Source organism: Cupressus sempervirens, chromosome 2, assembly GCF_028749045.1.
Source record: "Cupressus sempervirens isolate cs-2001-9-10 chromosome 2, ASM2874904v1, whole genome shotgun sequence".
Taxonomy (NCBI): domain Eukaryota; kingdom Viridiplantae; phylum Streptophyta; class Pinopsida; order Cupressales; family Cupressaceae; genus Cupressus; species Cupressus sempervirens.
Genome location: NC_143119.1, coordinates 735,377,787 through 735,404,569, shown reverse-complemented (window position 1 = coordinate 735,404,569; position 26,783 = coordinate 735,377,787).

Genomic DNA, 26,783 nt, shown 5'->3' with positions numbered 1-26,783 from the left:
CAATCTATTTTCAATAGTTACTTAGTGGATTTTTCCCAAACTGAGTTTCCACATTAAATCTTGGTGTCATAATTGTGTGAATCTTGTTTTGATTATGCATGCTATTTATTGTTGTTTATTTATATACTAAACAAAAAACTAGTGATGAGATGAATACATTGGTTTATTGATGAGTTGCTATATTGGCTGAGTGGACTTATGAGTTTGATTAAGTTGTTTGAAGTTGTTTAAAGTTGAATTGGTACATCTGGAGTAGAGGATAACTGATTCACCCCCCTCCCCTCTCAGTTATTCTATCATTATAAGATATATCTCATTTCAGATTTTATGGGTATGTTGTATATCCTCTTGCATGCACATTCTAAGTTCTTATTACATGCAAATATGTTGTGGGTTATGATGCAGTACAAGGTAGGATAATCTCCAAAGGAGATGTCCTAGCCCCTAAAAAATAACCACATAGAAGAATATAAATAGTGCTATAAAGATTAGATACAAACAACACCAATTATCATAATAGAATTAATAGATTAACCTCCAACATGCCTGGTTGCAAGGCCTTTTAGGTTATGGCCAAATACATCAACAATTACAATAATAGTTCTGCAAGAGCTTAGAAGATCCAAAATTTAGGTAGCCTAGGGTACAATATGGTGAAAAACTTGAAGAATAATCTATACTTATACTCACATGATACTTATCTACCTTCTTTTTTCCTAAGGCCAAACTTAGCTACTAGCTTTGCTCAACTTTTCTTGAAATGTTATATATGTTTGATTGATGAAGAGGATTTGAGAACTACTCATAACAATAACACCTAGAGGAAAGGTTGTGTTATAGAAAGGGAGTGACCATGGACATTTTATTAGTTAGACTTTCATATGACAAAGTGCTTGTATATATAAAGAATGTAAAGCTAAGCCAAGTAATAGAGTAAAAGATTAAGGAATGTTGTGTGATGCTAGTGTCAACCTAGCCATACTAAGTGCCAATAAAATCTAGTGTTGATTGAGAATTAGTATTGATTGAGAAATATAGTTGATGTCAAGCCAAAAGTTTTAGAGAAACTAAGTGATTGCCTAGTAACAGTATTTTTGAATGAATTTGAGGAATCATGATTTCCAATTGACTTAGTTGATTTATTGAGATATGTGAACCATGTTGAAGATAAGATTGATGAGTTGGATAATTAAATTCAAGGAGAAGATTAGGTATTATATCTATGATCTAATTTTATGGATGAGAATATTCTAGAAAAGAAGGAAGATGAATAGATACAATAAACTTGATGGACCGGATCATAAACCCTAAGATGTACAATGACTATGGAAAATGACAAAGAAAGAATCACCTATTTAAGGAGGTATAGAGACAAACTTAGAGAGAATTCACACATAGAAAGGTGGAATAGAGATATACAAAGATGAACACAAGTGTGTAAGAGTGGAAGCAAAGAAAAAAGAGATTTCTTGCACAAATGTTGCTGATATTAATAAGTAAATATGAGCATATGGATTAAGTTTTTGTTGAAAGGAGAGGATTGATTACTTGAAGGTTTTCCAAGTGAATTGAAAACAAATTTGACAATGGGGAGCTTATTAGTGAATCAACACATGAACTAAATAGTGATCTAAAACCTCAAAGTGAGTTGCAATTGTATAGATCAAACCCTATTATTTTCTTTCTAATCATTGTAAACAACTTGTATTGAAATTTTTTTAATAGAGGTTGACCTAACAATCATTTAAAAGACTTAATAGTCTATGTAAATCCTTAATCAAGGTAACATTCTAAATAGAATGATAAAAGTCCTCTAACAAGGCCACCACTAACAGGGTGATTAAATCCTCTAACCAGGTCACATTTAACAGTGTGTATTGTAATCTTTAACAGGCTTGGCTCCTAATAGAGCTCACTTCAAAAGAGTGAAAAAGTGTTGGCATGTTGCTAGTGTTTTTCCCAAATTGGGTTTCCATGTAAAATCCTAGTGTCAAACTTGTGTTGAATGCTTTATATATTTTACATTTGATAAAGTTTACATCTAGTGCGTTAATATAGTAATTTTGTTTATTGATATAGTAGAGATTGAGCAACAATAAGATAATTATAATAGTGAATATTTTATTGTTTAATTGTTCAAATGGTACTTAGAGACCTTGATTAATTGATTTAAAGGATCTAAGCAATACAAGTCCATAGATGTTGAAGAATACCTAGATGTAAAAACTTGTGATAGAAAAAAAAGACAAGAAGAGGCAAGGGTTTTCTCTAAAAATATGCAAAATATATTTTTAGAAATAAAAAAGATTAGAGATAATTACAAAAGATCAATCCTTATAGAAGGAGATCAAACCCAAAAAAAGGGGAACCTAAAAAGGACAAACTATTTAATAATTACTAATTAGTTATTAAATGTGAATACATAAGTGCATAAAGTGAAATCTTAAGAAGGGAGAAAAGGTAATTTAATAAATGAAATAAAATTAACCTTTTTCTCTAACACCCCCCTTAAGATGAGCAATAATGCAGCTACAAACAATTAGAAAGAGTAAGGAAAATACAATGCAATGTGGAAAGTAAAGTTGGGATGACAATGAGGCCTGAGTAGATACCCAATCATAATCAAATCTTTATGAAATGAAGAAATAAAGAAAACTTAGTGGGAAAAACCCTACTTCAAAAAAAGAGAGAAAATGATGCACAAATAAAACATCTCAAGAGAATCTCTCAAGACCATAAGTACAATGAAAGCCTCCATGATAGAAGCTTGAGACTCCATAGCCCCCCCAGAATAGTAGAACTCTTGTGTTGATGAACATACCAATGTGGATCCAATCTGAAGGAAATAAAGGAAGTGGACAAGGATGATAAAACCCATGTATGTAAGGTGTAGCTAGAAGTTCTAGCTGATAAACATGAGAATTCTAAAATAGAATCTCCAATGGAGGTGGGATAATAGGTGTGTTGAATCTATCATCTAAGAGGAGATGTGTGTTCTCTGATATATCCTCAACAAATACAGTAGGTGTCTTGATGATTGGAACTACAATAGTAGAAAATGTTGAAGAGTAATCTTATGCAAGAGATGGGATCTAAACATGAGGTCTAGAAGTTACAACACTAGTCTCAGGAACAACACATAAGTTCAAGTGAATCAACTTCACCTTAGTAAACTCTCGAAAAGAGAAAGAGAGTGAGTCTCCGATAGTGGATATGGTGGACCAATATGTGAGAAGGAATATAGACAGCAAGCATGATAAAAAATCCCTATAGCAATAATATTGCTTGTCTTAATATCTCTTATGTGCACTAAATCTTGTGCGAACTCAACTTTCTTCCTTGTCCCACCATGTGTAATATGATAAATAAAGAGAAGGTTAGAGGATAAAGATGGAACATTAATTACATCATGAAATATACTATCATCAATGTTAATAGAACCTTTCTTACATACAATCATAATAGTATTGTTCCCCATCAAAATGTGTGGATTAGGAGAAGCCTCAAAAGAAGAGAACAAATCTTGAGAAGATTATATATGGTGTGAAGTACCTAAATCTAGTAACCATCTAGAAGAATGAGGAATAGTAGTTGCACACAGTGTGTGATCCTTTCTTATATCTTTACCATCTGACTTGAATGATGATGATGATGAAGATCTATGATAAGTAGAAGGAATATCAATGTTTATCATCTAAAGGAGAGCTATCAAATCTAAAGCCTCTTTGGCGTAACCATCTAACTTCTTCTCATAGAAATGTGACTCATCATGGTTAGTTTTAGTACAATAAGAATGCTTTAGTTTACCCCCTTTAGGAGGAGGTGGCTCTAATGAACTATGAGTGCTGGAATTAATCTGAGACTCTATAGAATGAGATTTATGTGTCTTCTCCTTTGTCCCCAAAGATGGTTGAGCTACCAATGCATAAGTCTATGAGCTTGTGAGGGAATCCAACTGAGAGAGCTTAGCTTTCTCTCGAGTCAAATGGTCACAAAAAAGCTCAAATGATGACATGGTAAATCTATTACCAAAAGCATCTTTGGTGGAGTAGAAGGTAGAAGCAAAAATATGAAAGTTTCCATGAAGCTTAGAAAGAATCAAGTATATGCTCTTAGTACTAGTCTTGGTTTTCCCACAACCCTATAATAAAGATGTTTGTTGATTGAACTTCATCAAGAAGTCCTCAATGGAATGAAAAGAATATGGTACAAGAGAGGTAAGATATACCTCAATTTGAAGTGTCCCAAACTCATTCATTGTACCAAACAAGCCTTCAAGCTTGGTCCACATAGCTAGAGGGGTATTGCACCCATCAAGATAAAACTGTAGCCTATCAGATACTTGTAAAGCAATTAACCTCATTGCCTCATTCATCTTATACTATGCTACATGACATCACAAGGCCTCTGTAAAACTGATTACATGACATTTAAACAAGACCAAAACCCTTTTGATTGGAGAAGTCATGTCATCAAGGTCTTCCATGTGTGATAGTTATGAGGGGTAAGAAGTTTTTGATAAAAAGAGGTCCCAGTCATTGTTTTAGAAGATGGTGGATTGTTTTTTGCAAGAAAAAAAATGAACAAATTCTTAAAGTACTATGTCCACTCAATATTACTCCAAAATAATACTAGATCTGGAAAGTAGACAAAAAATTATGCACTTAAAAAAAAATAGCACCTGAATATGTGTTCATATGAGCTCAAATGAAGCCTCTATATATATATTTTTTGAATTGTTGTCATTGCACCTCCAAAAATCAAAGAAAATGCGAAAAAAGTGTTAGATCTATTATCTCAAACCCTCATTCTTCTTTTTTCTCCAAATACCAAACAAGCTACAACAGGTTTGGCTTTGATAACATGAAGGATTTGAACAATACAAATTCAAAAAGCTTGAATAATACCTATGTGTAAAATCCTGTCATAGAGAGGAAAAAGACAAGAAGAAGCAAGGGTTTACTTTGAAAATATGAAATTGTATTATTAGAAATGAAAAATATGGGAGATAATTAAAAAGATCAATCCTTATAGAAGGAGATTGAAACCTGAAAAAAGGGTTACCTAAAAGGGAAAATCCATTTAATAATTACTAATTAATTATTAAATGGGAATACATAAGTGCATAAAGTGAAATCTTAGGAAGGGAGAAAATATAATTTAATAAATGAAATAAAACTAACCTTTTTCTCTAACATTATTAACCCCCACCCCTCTCAGTTATTCTAAAAATTTCTAACAATTGGTATCAAATCCAAGTGCTTACAGGGAAAAGTTTGAAGGTACTTAAAGCCAAAGATCATGACTCACAAATGAGAGGTAACAAAGCTAAACAAGGAGACCTTTTGTGCATGGAAAAACTTGATGAGGTTGTATATATCGAGTATTTGTGATGCAACTATCAACTTTTTGGACAATGAGTATGTGAAAATAACAACCATTGCTCTGACAGTTGATCAACTAAAGAAGAAGTAGGAACAAAACCAAGAAATGTTTGGGATTTCATCAGCCCTAAGCTATGTCATGCTTGATGATATAAAAAAATGTGACAGTGCAAAGAAGATGTGGGATAAATTGAAAACTATATATGGAGGTGATACTAAGTCTTAAGAGCCAAATTAGAGAGCCTAAGAGATAAATTTGATGACATGAGAGTGATGGAAGGTGAGCACATAATGAAATACAAAAAAAGAGTCAAAGAAGTTGTCAATACTATTCATGGTGCAAATAGAGAAATCAAATATAAAACAATGATAAGCAAGGTACTGAGAAGTCTACTTCTATATATGCCATTAGAGTGTCTACAATTCAAGAATTGAGATGCACATTAGGTAATAATTTGACCTTGGAAGGTGTAATTGGTAGACTTACTTCTTTTGATATGTCTAAATTCAATAAGTATACACCTACTACTATTGAATTTTCCTTTAAGTCACAAATAGTTCTTAGCAAAAAGAAAGGAAAGCATGTGAAGAGTGACAGTGACAATTTTGATGACAAACTTGATGAACTTAAAGCCCTTATTACAAAAATATTTGGTAGAGGAAGAGCTAAATATAAAGGTAAAATATTTATTATTATTTTTCTCATGCAATAAATTTGGTCATATTATTGCTAGGTATCCTGACAAAGAGGATACAGATGAAAGAAAGGAAAACAAGTACAAAGGAAGAATATATGATCAAGACTACAAGAGAAACAAAGATGATAAAGGTAAGAAATCTTGTTATATGTCTAAAGAAGAAACTAACAATTAATTTGATAGTAATGATGATGAAGTTGTATATGTTGTTCTAAAAGACGATTTTGATGAAGATGGGAACATTGCATTGATCTCTTATATAAACAAAAGTGATAGATGAATAATTGGTAATGGTTTCTCTAACCATATGATAAGTGATAAATTTTTTTAAAGGATATTGGACCATACAAAGGAGGCTATGTTAAATTTGGAAATAATATCCCATGTGTTGTAAAAGGTAAAGTTACTATTCAACTAACAAACAAGATAAAATGTGACAATGTTTACTAGTTTGAAGGACTTAACTATAATCTATTGAGTATTTCATAGATGAAGAAATCAGGTTACAAAGTTGAACTCCATAATATGAAGGCCAAGATAAATGATGTTGATAATAAGCTGATTGGAAGTGGTGATCAAACAAGAGGTAACTTGTTCTATCTAGATTTATCTAATGAGACATGTTTGTTTGTAGAAAAAGAAGATGTTTCATTATGGCACAAAAGGTTACGTCATTTGAACTTTAACAATTTGGTGAATATTAGTAAAATGAACAAAGTAAGAGGGTTTCCTAAACTAAAGAAGCCTAATAATGCTATGTATAAACAATGTTGATTGGGAAAAATGACCAATTTTAATTTTAAGAGAAAAACATACACTTCTAGTGATATTTTAGAATTAATTCATACTGACCTATGTGGACATATTGATGTTCAAAGATATTGTGGAGATAAGTATTTCATTCTATTTATGATGAATATTCTAGGATGATGAATATGATGTTCCTTAAAGCTAAATATGGTGCTTTCAGTTATTCAAGTGGTATTTGGCCAAAGTTGAAAAAGAAATAGGAAAGAGTTTGAAGTGTTTTAGATCTGACAGAGGTGGTGAATTCATTTCCAATGAGTTTAATACATTCTTCAATGAAAAAGGAGTCAAAAGAAAGATGCCAGCAAAAGGACCTCTCCTCAGAATGGAATAGTAGAAAGGAGAAACAAATCAATAATGGAATATGAAGAACATTTATCATGGAGAAGACTGTATCAAAGAAGTATTGGAGAGAATTTTTTTAGTACTATTGTCTATACGTTGAATAAAGTACAAGTCAAGAAAGTTACAAATGCTACACCTTTTGAACTATGGTATGGATATGCTCCTAATGTGAAATATTTAAAACTTTTTAAGTAAATTCTATATACTCAAAGATAATATGAATAGAAAACTTGATGCAAAAAGTGATGAAGGTATATTCCTAGCATATTCCGCCAAGAGTAAAGCTTACAAGTGCTTAAACTCTAACACTAACAAAGTTGTGGAAAGTGCAAATGTGAAAGTTGATGAGTTTGTAGAGAGAAGTGATATTACATTTAATGAAGAACCTAAGGATTATAGTACATTCATATATATGGATGATGGTTCTCCCAACACTCCAAATGAACAAGAAAATCAAGATGCAATTTTCGAACAAACAAGACATGATGAAGTGCAACAAAAAATTATCGAGAAATAGATAATGGGTTCTGAGAAATAGACTAAATATGTTAAGTCATATATAGGAAATGTTGACCATCAGATAAAGAATGTCAAGCATGCAAAATCTGATCCAGAACTTGAACAAGAAAGAGAAAATGAGCTTGAAATTATTTTCCAAGATGAACCTATTGAAGAATACAAAAGGAAACCACCTATGCTAGAAACATTTTTAGGAAGACATCACAAACCTAAACAAATCATTAGTAATGCCAAATAAAATGTTATGACAATAAAAAAACTCAAAGTTGATATATGCTTACTTTGCAAATTTGAGCACAAATCAATAAAATATGCTCTAGACAATGAAGATTGGATTAAAGAGATGAATGAGGAAATTGAATAGATTGAGAAGAACAATACTTGGACCCTAGTTCCAAGACCTAAAGAAAAAAATCTTATTGGAACAAAATGGGTTTTTAGAAAAAAGAACTCAAAAAAATGGTGAATTTACAAGAAACAAGACAAGATTAGTATGCAAAGGATATGCTCAAGGGGTTGATTATGGAGAATTTTTTTCTCATGTGGAAAGACTTGAATGAGTTAGAACTCTGTTTTCATATTCAACATACAAGAATTTCAAGGTATATCAAATGGATGTCAAATCTGCATTTTTGAATGGTATAGTTAAGGAAGAAGTGTACTTTGAACAAATTGAAGGATTTGTAGATCCAAAAAAGAAGAATATGGTATGTAAATTTAACAAATCTCTTTATGGATTGAAACAAGCCTCAAGAGCATGGTATGAAAGACTACATAATTATTTTGTGAAGATTGGTTTTGAAAGGAAAAATGGTAACAATAATCTATATTTGAAGAAGGGTAATAACAATGAAGTATTGCTATCTAGAATATTTATTGATGACATTATATTGGAGGAAGAGAAGAATTATACAAATCATTTGATGATCAAATGAAGAATGAATTTGAAATGTCTATGTTTGGTGAAATCAAATTCTTTTTTGGACTACAAGTATGTCAAATTAAGTTTGGTATTTGCATTACTCAATCCAAATACATCAAGGAGATATTAAACACTTTTGGAATGGAAGATTCAAGACTAGTGAGCACACCTATGTCTGCAAGACATAAGCTATCTAAGAATGATGAATCTATTGATGTAAACTAGACATTATACATATCCATGATTGAAAAATTGCAATATGTTGTTCATAGTAGACCTAATATTAAATTAGTAGCTGGGATAGTTGCTAGGTTTTCATAAAATTCTAAGGAGAATCACATGATGGCTATGAAAAGGATAATGAGATATCTGAAAGGCACAAAATATGATGGATTGTATTACAAGAGAAGTGATAGATTTGAATTGAAGGCATTCATTGACTCTGATTGGGCAAGAAATATTGACAATAGAATAAGCATTGGTGGAGGTGTATTATTTTTTGGAAAGATACTGGTATCATGTGTTGGGATTACAATAGGAAAGGTAAATACTAGGGGGGGGGGGGGGGGGGGAGAATCAATGCTTCAAACTTTTACCCATACATCCATCTCATAATTTAACAAGTAAATTGAAATACCGTATAAAGAATACACATCTAAAGTATGTAAACAAGTAAGAATTCTCACATATATGACAAAAGATATGATTACCCAGAAACCCTCCAATGAGAAGGTAAAATTGGAGTGGAGATGACACCCACAAATCTTCACTACTACAATAACAAAGTGTATGTACTGAAGGTTACAATATTTGATCATGAAACATGATTTACCATGTGAAAGGTTTTCCCTATTAAAATATTACAAAGACTATTAGGTCTTACCCTATTAGAGGATTTCAACACCTTGTTAGAAGTGTGCCTAATTAAAGGAATTCAACCCACAATTAAGTAAGCACTTTGTTAGAGGATTTCAATATAGCCTGTTAGGACTACTCTTCTATTAAGAGATTTAACTAATTCACCGATTAGAATGTCTTAGCAATGATATTGCAATTAGCACTCCATTTCTTGATGTCAAATCACCTCTATACTGATGTGTACTTGATCCTTTCTGATCATGTGTCTCTCTGTTGTCCATTGTTTCCTTCCTCTATTCTCCTTTAATTGATTCTATAATGTAACTCAAATCACAATACCCTAGTCACCATGAATGTCCTATTTGTGCATGCAAACTCTCCTCTCCTCAATTCTTCATTCATTCATCAATAAAGAGTTTAGGGTTTGTCCTCCTTAAGAAGACCTATGTGACTTAGGATTAGGTATGAATCAACGATTGTGATTCACCCATATTACCACTTAAACCTTCCCTTTTTTTGATTGGATGCATGTAATACATAGGGATTTGTACTTAAGATTTTTCCTTATCAACAAAAGATCATAAATCAATCCTTAAGTCAGCTCAAAAATGGTTTACATAGTAGTTTGTGCCAATACAAACAACTATGTCAAAATTGTGTTACTTGGCATTTGAAGTACTTGGTGGTAGACACTAGCTATGACTTCAATGCTGTCACTTGACATTTGAATAACTTGATATGCACTATCTATTCGACACTTGAATGACTTGGCACATGAGTGACTCAACACTCACTATTTAGTTTGCATGCTCTAACATATATGTTGTGCTCAACATATGTTACTTATTTCGCATGTACTAAGTAAATGACTTAAGTGTATAGACACTCACTTGTCAAAACCAATATGAGATTAACAATCTCTCCTCTTTGATTTGAGTGTCAGAAATACTTGGTCATGCATTAATGATCTTATCCTTACGAGCATAACATAGATTTTTATTTGGATTCTATACAAAATTAAAAAATATCAAAATTTTGCAACACATTACTTGTACCTCAAAATTTTCATAACTCCCCCTAAGTTGAATGTTCAATTTCTTTTTGTATTTTGTATCAAAATCTTTCTCCTACTAAGTAGATTTGCATCAACTGATACTCTTTCTTTGTGCCTGTCTGAACTAATGTTTGCATTTTGTTGTTTTCTTACTCCTTCTTTTTTCTTTGTTTCTTTCTCCCCCCTTGGGTGTATATATCTTTTTTCTCTAATTGCTTTCTCCCCCATTGTTCTTATTCCCCCTTTTTGACACTTATGTCAATGGGTTATACACTAATAGTGTATTTGTCTAAAAAAGGTCTATGGACCTCAAGTATAATCTTAAAATTTGCATCCCAATTATCACAAGCTACCTCGATAGACTTGATTTGAATGGCCAGCTTGGTAGCAAGGTGTACTATGCCATCCAATGTAGAAATATTGGGGTCTTTTTACATAAGTGTTTCTACATAGCCTATTTCCTTTTGTAATATCTCCATGTGAGGAGTCAATGTCAACTAGATGCTAATCAGTTTAGCTCTTATGTTGGCTTCATCTTCTTGTAATGATGCTAGCTGACTCTAGGATTGCAAGAGGTATCTAAAATGTTTCTCACTTTGAGCTAGAGACTTGGGCAAAGTAGCATCAGATGACTGCATACAATTCTCTAAACTCAGGATATGATTCCTTATTTCTTATGTAAAGAGTGTAGGATTACACAGTTTGTTGTACAAAGAGAAAATATTCTCTAGTGCCTTCTTCACACTTTCTATCTTGGTTGCTATGTCAACTCATGTAGTGCAATAAAACTTGATATCTTCTCATCTACCTTATTTTTAAACTTCCTTTTAGACCATTCTAGTAATTTTACATTAGTATCAAGGTTTGTGTCACTAACCCTTTTCACTATATTGGTTAATTATTTAATGATGGGCTTGTTTTTATTTGGTTTTGGAAGACTAAATGCATCTAGGAAAATCTCTTTGATGTCAATCAAAGCTTGCTTTTGCCTATGTTCCCTTCTAAGCAGTTCTTGATTTTTCTTCTTTGCTAGGGCCTCTTGTAATATGCCCATCTGCTCATTTTGATTGCTACATATTAAATTTAGGAAATACAATCTCTTCATCTATGCTAACATCTCCATAAGTAGTTATCTCTTCTACCTTAGATGAGCTAGGACTTAACCTTGAGAGTTGGAATGGTGTAGCACCTATCTTGGCCTCTGAAGAGTTTGACTAGAAGGAGTACCAAATTTTGGTAATGTCACTAGTGCTTGAATAGTTAGTAACTCCTTTGGCTTGGGTGTCAAACATGACCCTTCATTTTTTTTCCTTTTTTGCCTCTGTAGTTCTAGTTGCACCTTGATCTTGTGCTAGATGTGCACGTGTATCAACCTAACCTATTTGGCCTTGAGTGCCATCATTTTCTAGTGTGTCTATCTTGTCTTCTCCAACTCTCTTACCCTTTTCTTTTTTAGTTTTTGGTACATTCATTGAGACTGGAGTGTGTTGCATATGTGTACTAAAAGTGAAACTTGTTGTCTCCTTCCTTTGATATACCACTATAGGTTGTGAAGGTTGTACACTTGTGACTTGAGGAGTGATTATAGAAGTTACTTGTCTTTTCACTTCCTCCCCTACAATTATTATTTCTATCTTTTGAATTTCATCTACACTTACTAGTATAGGGTTGTCACATAGATTGTCTAGAAGAGTGGATTGGACAAGTATCCTTTTCAAAACATCCTCTACAAGGGGATTGATGTTCTGAGTAATAGTCTCAAAAAAATCCTTTACTTTGAAATTTTTAGTATTTACACTTGTCTCCTATGTGGGGTTGGCACTTGACATTTGTGTGTCTTGTACATTTTGTTCTATTTTCTACTCTTCCTTAGCTAGTGCTTGGTTGTCAATATTCATATATGCACCTCCCTCAACTATGCCTTATCCAGTATAATCTTCTTCATCCTCTCCTACCTCAATAGATGTCTGGTCAACTTCTCTAGATGTTGACAGTCCATTTGTTATCTTACACATTTATTTGGACTTCTATACAACATCCTCTTTATTGTTTTGCTATATGCTAAATGCCCTATATTTTGGCACAAATCTTACATCATACTTCTTAATGGATTTAGACATTTCATCCTTACTAACTGCTAGCATAACTTGTGTGAGGACTGCCTCCCTAATTTGTCTTTCAGTGTCTAAATAATAATCCCATTTTTTATCAACTTTACCATATAAACTTTTAGGTATGGAGTTTGCAAGTTCTGGAGGAATCCTTTTAAATATAGCCATCATGGCATATAATACCTCTTCTACTTGGTTCTTTTCAATCTTCCCAAGATTTTTAAACTCAATGTTAGAGAATCTAGATAGATCAACTTTATTCCTAAAGTTGTCACATAAATTGTCTAAATCTGAAGAGGGACAATGACTTACCGCTTGAAATTGGCCGTTATCATTTGATTTAGTCTTCTTTTCATTAGAGTTAGTTGGAGCAACATACTTCCCCCTTGGTCTCTTCTATATTTCAGCTTTCTTCTCTTTAGGCTTGGCTACTTCTTTAGCCTTTTGTGTAGTGACTCTAGTGCTATCCCTTGTGGTAGGTTTTGTAGATTTAGGTTGATTAGGTTTAGTAACCTTCTTTGGTTTTTTCACTACTTGAGTCTTCACTTTCCTCTTTTTCTTAGTAGCTATAGCTGCTTCACTGACTTCTTCTTCCTTCTATAGTTTCTGCTTCATCTTCTTTCTAGTCTTCTCCCTAACCTTTTGTCAATGCTAATAGTGCTTGAGCTTGTTTTTCTTCTTCTTCTTCATCATCTTCCTCTTCTTCTTCCTTGGCTCCCTCACCGAATCTTTTTTTCAATTTATTTACCAATTTTTTCTTCTTCCTAATCACTAAAGTAGTCTTCAATTTGATTGTGATCTTTGATTTGGTCAAGTCATAAGTTTCCAAATGTTGTGGCTTATTTATCCACTTCTTTTTCAAGTACTATTATGATTTTTGTAGATGCCTCATCAAAATTTATTTCATATCCTAATGGACTTAGCCATCTCACCCTAGGAATTGTTTCCTAAAGATATGTGAAGTTAGTATCAACTAGGAAGAAAACATAATAAAAATGTTTCTCCACTAGTGAGAGTGGTATCTTTAATATTATCTTCATAGATTAGTTGAAATATTCAAAATAACTTGTCATGATAGATTCAAATTTATCACCTAGTTGCTCAATAAATTCACCTATTTGAACTACAATAGCCCTGTTCACCTTCCATGCAACCCTACCATATGTAGGAAATGTATTCTACACATAAAAGAAAATACATATAAGAATAGATCCAAATTTATACTGTGCACTTTTGGTCTTCCTTATACCTCCCAAATTCTCAATCAATTATTGCAATTATAATTTGGCAAGATCATAAGTATGATCCTTCATAATTTTGTAACCCATATCAACTACAATGCAAGGTATACTTTAATTTTCTAGATTGATAAAACTTGTGTGCTTTAACTCTTATTGCAAAAGCTATAAGAGGATCTATGATAGTACCAATTATCATTCCTCTGTTATTCCAGACAACCCCTATTCTCTTTTCAATTTTTTTTTGCTCCACTTCTCAATGTCTTTGGTCAATCTAGGGTTGGATGCCCTATTACTTTGTGAACAATCTTCTTAGTAATTATTATTGGCCCATTCTCTAACCATACAAAGTTATCATGAATTATACTCAAAAATTTTTTTATCCACTCTATTTTGAATGCATTGGAGAAACCTAAGGCACAAGTTAACCCTTTATTCTCAACAATTTTAACTCTTCCTTCAACATTACATTCTCACATAGTTTTTCATATGTTTCCCTTATTTATGTAACACCTATGCCTCCAATTTTCCATGTGTAGCAATTTCTAACATCTTGAATCATCCAAACTTGCGGTGGTATCATGGATAATGCAGCAAAGGAATCCTATTTGTAAGATACATCTAGGATAGCCCTAAAAGTAGGTTGTTTCATTTCATTAGTTATTAATTAAACATTTAAAACCTTTTTTCCCTCTACACATTTGGCTGCTAAAGAACTATACACCATTACATGAAACTAGGGTTTGCAAAATTTAAAAATGCGTAGGTCAACACATGTTAAATACCTTGTGAATCCTACTAGAATGATGTTGAATAGCCTTTTAAATCTCCTGCAAATACTTAGATCAAATTCTCCAAATTGCCTTTATCTCTTCATGTTCTTATTCAAATTTAAATGATGTTAAATGAGCAAAAATTGATCAAATAGCCCTTAAAACACTACATTTAATGCTAAGTGCTTACAGAGCTGTAAGCTCAACTTCAATTGAATTTTTGACTCACTCGACATCCATGTGATTTTCCATATGCTCAAAAACTACATACAAGCTTAGCCTTAACTAACAAATGTTGTTAGCTCAACATCCACTAACATTTCACTCAAAAACCATATGAAATTTTTCATGCTTGACAATAACATGACAACTAAAAAAACTTAAAGATTTATTCTTGGTTCCTAACAACACTTTGCATCTTTATTTATGCATATGTATTCTTTAAAAAACTAAATCCTTGGAACTAATGTATGGTATATCTTTTAAATATTAGTCCCACATACTTCTTGATTGGTTAATTTGATGAGGTGTGATCACCTCACCCATTGGCTGAAGTGATCCCATCTACACTTGATGTGCTGCAATCTTCCTTTCTCTTCCATGTCTTTTTCATCTCATCTCTAACATTCACAACATATGCCTTCCCTTTTCTTTTGTTGAACTCACAACTTGGTGCCTTTGACCTTGTTGGACAATATCTACTTATGTGACTAGTCTTCAAACAACTAAAATATGTGGTTTGACTCAACCACCTTTTGTGATCACTTTTGAAATGTATTCTAATATAATTCTTAGGAATATGTCCATACTCTTGATAGTAGTGATAACTATACCTTGTATTATAATCCCAATTATAAAAGTTTCCATTGTTCTTTACCTTTGTTTGCTTGTTTGATGACCGCTTGGGTTTGGATCTACATTCAAAAGCTCTATGTCCATACTTCTGACAATTATAACAATATCCTTCAAATCTTTGAGTGTGCATGGTCTTGGTTTTGCATTCATATGTCTAATGACCTTGTTTGTTGCACTTATGGCACTGACCCATCTTGTTTTGCTTTACATTCTAATTTATAGTCTTGCTACTACAAACATTAGTAGTATATCCTTTATTACCACAATTATGATAAATAGGTTTGGAGTTCTTACCTTTGTTACTTCTTTCTTCAACACTTTTGGATGATTCTCCTTCTTCAGTACTAGCTTATCCCAGTCCATACATATCATTATTAGATATACGGGATCTCATCAATTGTTCAAAGTACTTGAAGGCTTCACTAGGTTTATTAAAACTTTCAAAAAACTCCTTTTCCCTTTTTAGATCAATTCTCAACTATTCATTCTACAACTTCAATGTTGTGATCTCAATGTCTTTACTATTTATTTAATGATTAGCAATCATGACTTGATTCATTATTTCTAATTGCATGTGAGCAATCCTATTTATTTCTAATAATTTTTCTTCTAGTCTACTGGTCAAAAATCTTTTGTCATCTTCAATCATGACTTTGTCTCCCATAGCTTTCTTTTTCTATTTGATCACCTCACATAGTAATATGGCTTGTGATTCTTGCTCTATCTTAAGATTTTTGATCTCTTCAGCTAGAGTTCTATTCTTTTCCATTAGATTTGTAAATGCTGCATCAAATTCATTAGATTTTCTATTTAAAAACGGTTTAGTACTTTCCATCTCTTGGTATTGCATGTCATTCTCCTGAATAGAAATTTGCTTCCTTCTTCTCAATGATTTCTTTAGATCTTCTCTTGCTTCATTTAATTAATGTAGAATAAGTTGTATTTCAATCTCCTAGTTCTCAATAATCTTTCCTAACTTGTAGAATTCTATTTCTAAGATCTTTCCTCAACATTGCAAAGATTTACTTTTAGAGGACAAAGCTTTGATACCAATTGTTGGAATTATAATAGGAAAGGTAAACTCTGATGGGGGGGGGGGGGGGTGTGTGTGAATGGATGCTTCAAAAATTTACCCATAAAAGCATTCACCATACATCCATCTCACAATTTAATAAGTAAATTGAAATACCATATAAAGTATATACATCTAAAATATGTAAAAAATAAGCATTCACATATATATGAGACAAGATTTGACTATCTAGAAACCCTCCAATGGGAAGGTAAAACTAGGGTGGGGATGACACCCACAAATCTTCACTACTAAAGTGTATCAAATGAAGGTTACAATGTTTGATCATGAAACATGATCTATCCTATGAAAGATCTACCCTATTAAAAGCTTACAAAGACTGCTAGGTCTTACCCTATTAAATGAATTTGACACCCTATTAGAAGTGTGCCTGATTAAAGGACTTCAACTCACAATTAAGTAAGCACCTTATTAGAGGATTTCAATATATCTTGTTAGGACTACTATGTTAAGAGATTTAACTGATTCACCTTTTAGAATGTCTCAATAATGATCTTGTAATTAGCACTCTATTAATTGATGAGAAATCAACTCTATACTGATGTGTACTTGATCCTTTCTGATAAGATGTCTCTTTGATATTTACTGTTTCCTTCTTCTATTCTCCTTTAATTGATTTTTCAATGTAACTAAAATCATAATACATTGGTCACCATGAATGTCCTATTTGCACATGCAACCTCTCCTTCTCTCCTCAATCCTTCATTCATTCATAAAAAGTTTAGGGTTTGTCCTCCTTAAGGAGACAAAGGACTTAGGATTAGGTATGAATTAATAGCTATGATTCAGCCATATTTCCACCTAAACCTTCCCTTTTTCTGATTGGATGCATGTAATACATAGGGATTTGTACTTAAGATTTTTCCTTATCAATAAAAGATCATAAATAAATATAAGTTGGCTCAAAAATGGTTTACATAGTAGTTTGTGCCAATAAAAACAACTATATCAAAAATTTGTTACTTGGTGTCCAAAATCCCTGGTGGTTGGAACTAACTATGAATTAAATTCTATCAATGAATATTTGAATGACTTGGCATGCACTGTCTACTTAGCACTTGAATGACTCAACACATGAGTGAGTCGACACTCACTATTTACTTGGCATTCTCTAACTTATATGTTGTGCTCGACATATGTTACTTGTTTGACATGAACTAAGTAAATGAATTGAGTGTATAGAAACTCACTTATCAAAACCAATCTAAGATTAACATCATGGACAAACAAGAAACATAATTATATTTCCCAATCAATAGCTGAAGCTGAGTATGTGGTAGTTGCAGTAAACTATTCAAACATTATGTGGATCAAGCAATTACTGAAAGGAATGAAAGAAGATATTATAGATCCAATGGTTATCTATTGTGATAACATGAGTACTATTAACATATCAAAGAATCTAGTGATGCACAGAAAGACAAAACACATTGCTATCAAGTATCACTACTTGAGGGAACTAGTTCAAGGAAAATAAGGGAAGTTATAATATGTGCACACCAAAGAGAGAATTGTTGATACATTCACTAAAGACTTACCTATTTAGATGCTCATCAATATCCTAGAGGTAAATTAGGGGTGTTTCCCATAAAAAAAGAAACTTAATAAGAAAAGGTCCATTACATCTAAAGTGCTAATCATAATATCTTACACATTGATGCAACACAACTCTACTTTGGGAGATGCCTAAGGTAGATAGTCAAGTATAACATAAAAAATTAGTCATAGATAGATTACAAAAATCAGCCAAACATGAAAATATCTACATAATTATGATGTATTAAGTCAAGAAATCAAAGTGTCTTTGGCATCGTTGTCAAAGAGGGAGAGATGTACTAAAGAAAGAAAAATAAAAAAGAGAGGGAGAGATACATCAAAGAAAGAGACTTACACTAATGAGGGAGAGAATCATTAAAGAAGAAGAAAGATGTACCCAAGAGATAGAGAATGATAGAGGAAGTTTCTAAACTTGCAGAGATAAGAATCCAAATGAAACTAAGGTTATTGATCACTCATGATAGTGAAATCTTTTGGATTGCATGGTAAAAAAGATGGAGATTGTTGTAAAGATATGAATTTTAAGATACATTAAGATGTTGAGATATTGAGGTGTTTTCATTAATGGAAAAGAGGGAGATTTTTGGAAACTTACAATTGGGAAAATTATTTTTTTGTCATTGATATAAAATCTATTGATAAGACATATTGCTACCTAATCTAAATATTATATATGTTTTTATTAATGAAGAGGATTTGAGAGTTTCTCATAAACATAACACCTAGAGGAAAGGTTGAGTTATGAAAAGGGAGCCACAATATATATTTGATTAGTTAGACTTTGATAAGATAAAGTGATTGTTTATATCAAGAATGTAAAGATAAGCTGAGCAATAGAGTAAAATATTAAGGTATGTTGAGTGATGCTAGTGTCAATCGAGCTACAGTAAGTGCTGAGAAAATCTAGTGTTGATCGAGAATCAATATCAAATGAGAAAGATAGTTGATGCTGAGCTAGAAGTTTTATATAGACCGAGTGATTAAGTGATGACCGAGTGTCAAAAATTAGTGATTGTTGAGTAACAATGTTTTGAATGAATTTGAGGAAATCATGATTTCCAATTGACTCAATTGATTTCTTGGGATATGTAAACTATGTTGAAGATAGGATTGATGAGTTGGATCATTAAATTCAATGAGAAGATTAGATATTATATCTATGATCTAATTTGATGGATGAGAAAATTCTAGAAAAGAAGGGAGATGAATAGATATAATGAACCTAATGGACTAGATCACAAACCTCAAGATCTATAGTGATTGTAGGAAATGACAAAGCAATAATTACCTATTTAAGGAGGTATAGAGCCAAACTTAGAGAGGATGCACATAGAGAAAGGTAGAAAAGAGATGTACAAAGGTGAACACAAGTGTGTAAGAATGGAAGTGAAGCAAAAGGAGATTGCTTACATAGATATTATTGATATTGATAAGTGAACATGAGTAGGTGGCTTAAGTTTTTGTTGAAAGTAGAGGATTTATTTCTTTAAGGGTTTCCAAGAGAATCAAGAACATAGTTGATAATGGGGAGCTTATCAGTGAATCAACACATGAACTAAACAATGATCTGAACTAGCAAAGTGAGTTGTAATTATATAGATCAAGCCCTACTATTATCTTTCTAATCATTATAAAATTTTTGTATTTAAATCCTTTTAATAGAGGTTGACCTAATAGTCATTTGAAAGAATTGATAGTCTATGTAAATTCTTTAGCAAGGTGACATTCTAAATGGAATGATGAAAGTTCTATGACAATGTCACTTCTTATAGGGTGATTAAATCCTCTAACCAAGTCACATTTAATAGTGTGTATTGTAACCTTTAATAGGATTGGATCCTAACATAAATCACTTTGAAAGAGTGAGAAAGTGGCGATGTGTTGGTAGTATTTTCCAAATTGGGTTTCCACATAAAATCCTAATTTCAAACTTGTGTTGAATTCTTTATATGTTTTACATTTGATAAAGTTTACATTCAACAAAGTATGTTATTTTAACCAGACAATAAATTTTTTTATTAGTATAGTAGAGATTGAGCAACAATAGGATAATTAGAATAATTAGTGTTTTATTGTTTAATTTTTTAAATGGTTCTCATGGACCTTGAGTAATTTATTTATCCCCCAATTATTGTAAACATTTCTAACAAAACCAAGTCATAGGTCAACCTAGAAAGTTACATTAAATAAACACTCTCATTAAATAAACCCTTAAGCCATAATTCAGCCTAGTAACACACATTAAATACATCAAATAACTAAAGATAGTACAATGCATAACTAACTCATAAAAAAAAAAGAATATTCACCCTTAGGAATAGGTCCACATGTCATCCAACTATCCAAATACAAGAGCACACATGCCAACTCTCTCAGATTGAAGCTCACAAATACAACCTCCAAAGTCTACCAGTAAATCAAGAACAAGTTACCTAGAGCCACCAACAAGGCTGTAACTCCAAGAAAATTACACCAATCATTATATACACTTAGGACAAGATTTCCCTATATGTCTCAAGCACATCCCCAACTATGAAAATCATAACTCTACAAATTTGAGTTGAATGCTCCTACATACAAGATTGCTAACTAACCTAGGATGCTCCTACATTAGGCATCCCAGGTGCAAAGAAAAGATATTCTTAACAACTAGATATTTTAGGATTCAACACATAAACCTCAAACTAGTTCGTCATATACATGTCCTCCACCACATCAACTTGTACACTCTTTCCTTTGTTCCACTTCTTCAAATATTTTCCTCCAATTGTCATCTTTACATTTGTCCTTGATGTGCAACAAGTTTTTTTCCCACACTGATCTCTAACCTTCGATAATCCTTCAACTTAACTCGCCTACTAAATCTTAGGTTCCTACTTCCAAGCTCTGCATTCTACAAAGGAATTAGGGAATTATTCATGCCACCTTTCTTAACAATAAACACATTCTTTACATAATCATACACTGCCCTACAATCATATTGCCAAGGTCTACCAAGTAATATGTGACAACTACTCATGTCCACAATATCACATAATATTTGATCCACAAATTGTCCAATCTGAAAATCAACAAGACATTGCTCACTCACTTCCAAAGCATGTTCATCTAAGAACCAAATAATCCTATAAGGACAAGGATGTATCATTCTCTTCAAATGAAGTTTATGAACCATTTCCTCAACAACTAGGTTATTAATAGTACCACCATCCATAATCACATTCCAACATTTATCTCTAGACTTACAATGAGTCTTGAAATAAATCCTCCTTTAATAGGGTTCCAACATCTTCTTACCAAGCAACACTCTTCAAATCCAAAAATTATCCCCCTCCACCTCATGTTCATTCACTAAATCCACATTCTCATTCACAAAAACTTTCCTATTACTAACCTTCTTATCAACATTGAGACATTCAAAAGATCTATGTCCTTCTTCACCACATTTGAGATAATGAATCATAGATGAAACCTTACATGTTCTTCTCTTCTTCTTAGTAGGCTTTGGTTCATCTTCAACAACCTATTTATCTTTCATCAGGTGATCTTACTTCTCCTTCCCTTGAGAATCACCTTAATGTCTTTTCTTCAAATTTTATTTTGTGCTTATAATTTTTTCTATATCCAAACTGCATTGTTAACTTGTATAACTCCTTAGTGCAATCTTTTATAGACATATCCTTTTGCTTTAGATTCTACAACTTCTTAAACAAATCAAGTTCATAATCAAAAGGAGTGAACTTAGCCTTCAATTTAGTTACCATCAATCTCCACCTAGTGATGTTCATTTCACCTTCATCTTCTCTATCTCTTTGCAATTCCTTTCACCATAAAGAAAAATGTTCTTTCAAATTAGTTTGTGCCAATCTCATTCTAATAATATCTCCAATATCCTATAATTCAAAATATTCTTATAAATCTTTAATCATATCAATCACTTCTTAAGATTCAAAGTACCCGAGAAATTAAAAAAACCCACCTTGTGCTTCAGTTTCAACTGAGATCTAATTCTATCCAATTGACCAACTTTGTCTTCTATAGCTCTCTCCATTCAATTAGTTATGTCTTAACCACTAGATCTAGTAGCTTCAATGTCTTTAGTAGCTTCCTCATAACCATCCTCACTACCCACATTGCTAGGTACACCAACTAAACCTCTCATGATCTCAGTAACCATATCATTCTTCATCAACTCTATCTCATATTTGAAATATGATCTATTCTTATCTATAATTCTTGGATCCAAAACATCATAAAGATTTAAAGTCATCCTAGGGTCTAATATTATTGGAGGCATCTTCCAAGATCTTCACAAACCCAAAGCAACAAATTAACACCATAAGGTCAACTAACCAAATTGTAACTAGCTCTGATACCACTTGATGTAGTGCATGGTAGAAGAATCCTCAAAGGAGATGTCTTGGTACCCAATAGATAACCACATAATGGAATATAAACAATAATAGAAAAATTTAGATCCAAACAACACCAATTTTTGTAATAGAATCAATAGATTAACACCGAAAATGCTTGGTTGTAGGGCCTTCCAGGTTATGGCCAAATATATTAACAATTATGGAAGACCTCATAAGATCCAAAATCTAGGTAGCCTAGACTAAAATCTAGTAGAAAACCCCAAGAAGAATCTAAACTTGTTCTTGCAAGCCACCAAGTAGCCTTCTTATTTCGCAAGCCCACACTTAGCTACTAGCTCTTCTCAACTTTATTCTTCTCAACTACTTTATCTTCTTTATGTTGATTGATGACTCAAGAAAAGAAAAAATCCCCTTAGTTGTATTAAACCAATCCAAAAGTCAGCCTAGCAAGTTACATTAATTAAACACTCTCATTAAATAAACCTCCAAGCTACAAGTTGGCTTGGTAACAAACATTAAAGACATGAAATAACTATATACTTAAGATAGGTCACAAGTTTACAATGCATAACTAAATCATAAGACAAAACAAGAATACACATCCTTAGGAATAGGTCCATGTACCATCCAACTATCCAAATCGAAGAGTGCACATGCCAACTTCCTTTGATTGAATATCACAAATACAATCTCCAAAATTTGTCAATAAATTAGGAACACGTTAGCAACAACAACCAACAAGGCTCTAACTTGAAGATGACTACTCTAGTCATTATGTGCACTTAGGAAAATGTTACACAATATGTATCAAACATATCCCCAACTACACAAATCATAAATCCATAAGTTTGAGCTTAATGGTGTTGTATACATGATTGGTAACTAGCCTAGGATGCTCCTGCATCAAGTTATGTAGAAATAATGATATTTTTGGTTGTAAGTTTCCTTGCAAAAATTAGACTAGATCAATCACCCATGGCCCAAATTTTTTTGAAGAATTTTGTTAAGAATTATAAAAAACTAACAAATCACAATCGTTATTTCTCAATTAGAGAAAATAATATGAGACAATATAAACCAACTATGACCAAGAAAGTTTAGGAAGAGCTTTCTTGAGTATTATAATAGAGCTCTTATTGAAAAGTGGTATTTAAATTGTGAGATTTGGTTTATTGGAGCCATATTTCATAGAATCAACTTGTAGGAATTTATCTATTTTTCATTAGTAGAGGTATGCTTGAATATTGCAATATCTTACTCCTAGTATATTATTTTAGATTGAATGGTTTCTCCCTCTTCTCATACTTCTACAAGTTATCACATTCCTTGTCATTTCATGATCCTTTAGAATACTCTATAGGACTCTCATATTTTATTATTATCATGCCTTCTATAAAATCACCTATAAGCCTACCACATACAATATTAATTAACACAAGATTTGCAATACAACATTTGTATACTATTATGTCCTTTGTGATATTTAAACTTTATCCCAACTTGAGCACCAAGTGGTCTTATCAATTGATAACAGCCATATTGACTAATATTATAAATATATTATTTCATATGCAAACCAAGCATCTATGTAAGTTAGTTAGTTGCCTAAATTTCATCTTTCTTTTTTACTTATGACATTTTCTTCCCTTCAGGTCCTTACTAGGGTATTGTACAGATGAATTCCACATTTTGACTTAATGTTCTTGAGGCATCAATAGAAATAGTATTTATATTTCTTATTTTGGGTAATGAATCATTAATTATTAAAGTAGCCTTAATAATTTGATCTAGCTAGGTGATTGACTATCAAGTAGTGCATAGTGGAAACTCAATTGTTGTAAATGTATTCAACTAGGTGCTCTATTGTGGTGTAGAAAAAATTGACAACATTGTAATTCATAAAATGGTGATCAATGGTAGAATACCCATTTATATATAGATTAGCGAGGGGACCCAAAATATAAACCATATGTCCCATAACTGATTTGTATAACCCAAAGGGATAAAAAAGATACAAATGAAAGATCTAGCCAAAAAATGTGATAATGGGTGCATCCCTATGTAATTAGGAATGAAAAAGAGTTCTTGCAAGAGGGATAGACTAAGGAAATGATAAATTATAAGAAATAATATCACATTCAAGGAAAAAAACTATTAGAATAAATATATAATAACCATGAGGGTGGTAGAGCATGTAAATTCAAATTCATGGAAACCCTTTTAGATTGTGTCATAACTAGGAAAAAATCAAGATTCAAAATCCTAGAACTTGTAACTCATGGTTGTAAAAATATCAAAGCATTAGGAAAGTGTCACTTTTGGGGGACTTATATTCAGTTTTGGCTGAGCTATACCTAAGAGGAATAGAGAGAGAGGTTTAGGACTATGACAAAGACTGTGCCTCCATGTATACAGTTTTGACTCCTAAACTCTACAAATCTACACTTACGCACAAGAGAAGGGGGAATTTTTTGGGGGAAGGGTCTTTCCTTGGTCAAGCCCTTATTTAGGAATTAAATTTGATTTGAAATTGAATAAATTTTATATTATGTAGGAAAAAAAAAAAATAGAGTATATCATACAAGTTTAATACCAATGTGCTTGATATGTAATTAAGTGTACTAATGCAATGCCTTTGATGATTCAAAAAAAAACCAAAAGGATATTGTGTAAGTGTAAAACGAAATCAACCACCATAACACATTTGAAAAGGGGAAGACCAAGATCCATCCCTTTGATTAGGTTTGATTAATACACAAGGAAGTATCATTGCACAACTTAATACAAAAAGGAATGAATAACTTGGGGTTACTTCTCTCTCACCTCCATCGTAAGAGGGTTTAAGCAAGAAGATAGAAAATGTAATGCTTAATATAGAGAAATAATGAGATGATGAAATGTGTTGAAGAGAATGATATACCTTGTGAAATACAAACCTAAGAACAAGCTATCAAATGACCTCTGAAAGAGCAAAATCCCACAAAACTATGGAACACACAAAACTCAAAAACCACTAGGTGATTTTCAAAGGTTAAACTAGATGATTGGGGGTGACCTAATCAACCCTAGTGTGCCAAGGGTAAGCTATTAAATCTTTCAAGAATGAGTGTGATGTTGTTTTGAATTTTTTAGTTTTGAAGAAAGTTGAAAAGGGTATCCAAACCCACAACCTTTCAGTCAATTCCAAATCTAAAACTTGTTAAAAAATGTGATTTGTGTTTGTTGTTTGGAGGGGGATTGGGGGGGGGGGTGTTGCCTTAGTCAAAACCTATTTTAGGAATTACTTTAATGGAAATAAAGATGTAATATTAACAAGTAGTAGTGATAGAACTAACATGAAGACATATAAATGAGTGACTATGCTTTTGAATTTGGAATGTAATCAAGTATGTAGATGATGTTGGAATGTCTTAATGGAAAGAATACTTCTGAGAGGGGGGGGGGGGTGAATGAGAAGCACTAACTTTTAGCCTAATTTAAACCCTTAATAACATATAATTGAAATGAACATGCATGCATATAAACATTAAGAAATCATGAGAAACAAATATGCATCACCACATAACACTTGAGATTTTGGTAACCCAGAAACCCTCCAAGAATAAGAAGGTAAAATTGGGGTGGGGATGATACCCACAAAATCACTGCAGCAATAATGTTTGACCACTTCTAATGGTAGTGACCTTGTTAAAGGATTTACAAACACTTTACATGAAGTGTTACCCTGTTAAAGGATTTAATCACCTTTTCAAAGGATCTACAAAATATTTGTTAAGCTAACCTATCAACATAGGGTTTCCTTTCTAATACAATGGATAGAGAGTATTAGGTATAATAAACCTGATAGCTTACAATCCTTGATTACTAAATTTAGGCACTTGATCTACTTTCTTTGATCTTGATCCTCGAAGATCTGGTATTCGTTTGTATCCCTTGCTTTGTTCTGATCAACTAAATGTCTAACTGTTGCTCTCTTCCTCTAAGTTTTTTTACTCTTCACTCTAAACTCCACTATAGTCTCCATACACTCCTTCATTCATCTCTTGTATAATGAGATTTTTTCTTCCTTATAAAGGAATTTGAAGACTTAGGGTTAGATATGGATCTACAATCCATATTGAATCTCAGTTTCCTGCTCATTCCTTGCACTTTGTTATTGGCTACATGCCTTCTCCATTTTTCTTATTAGCTGC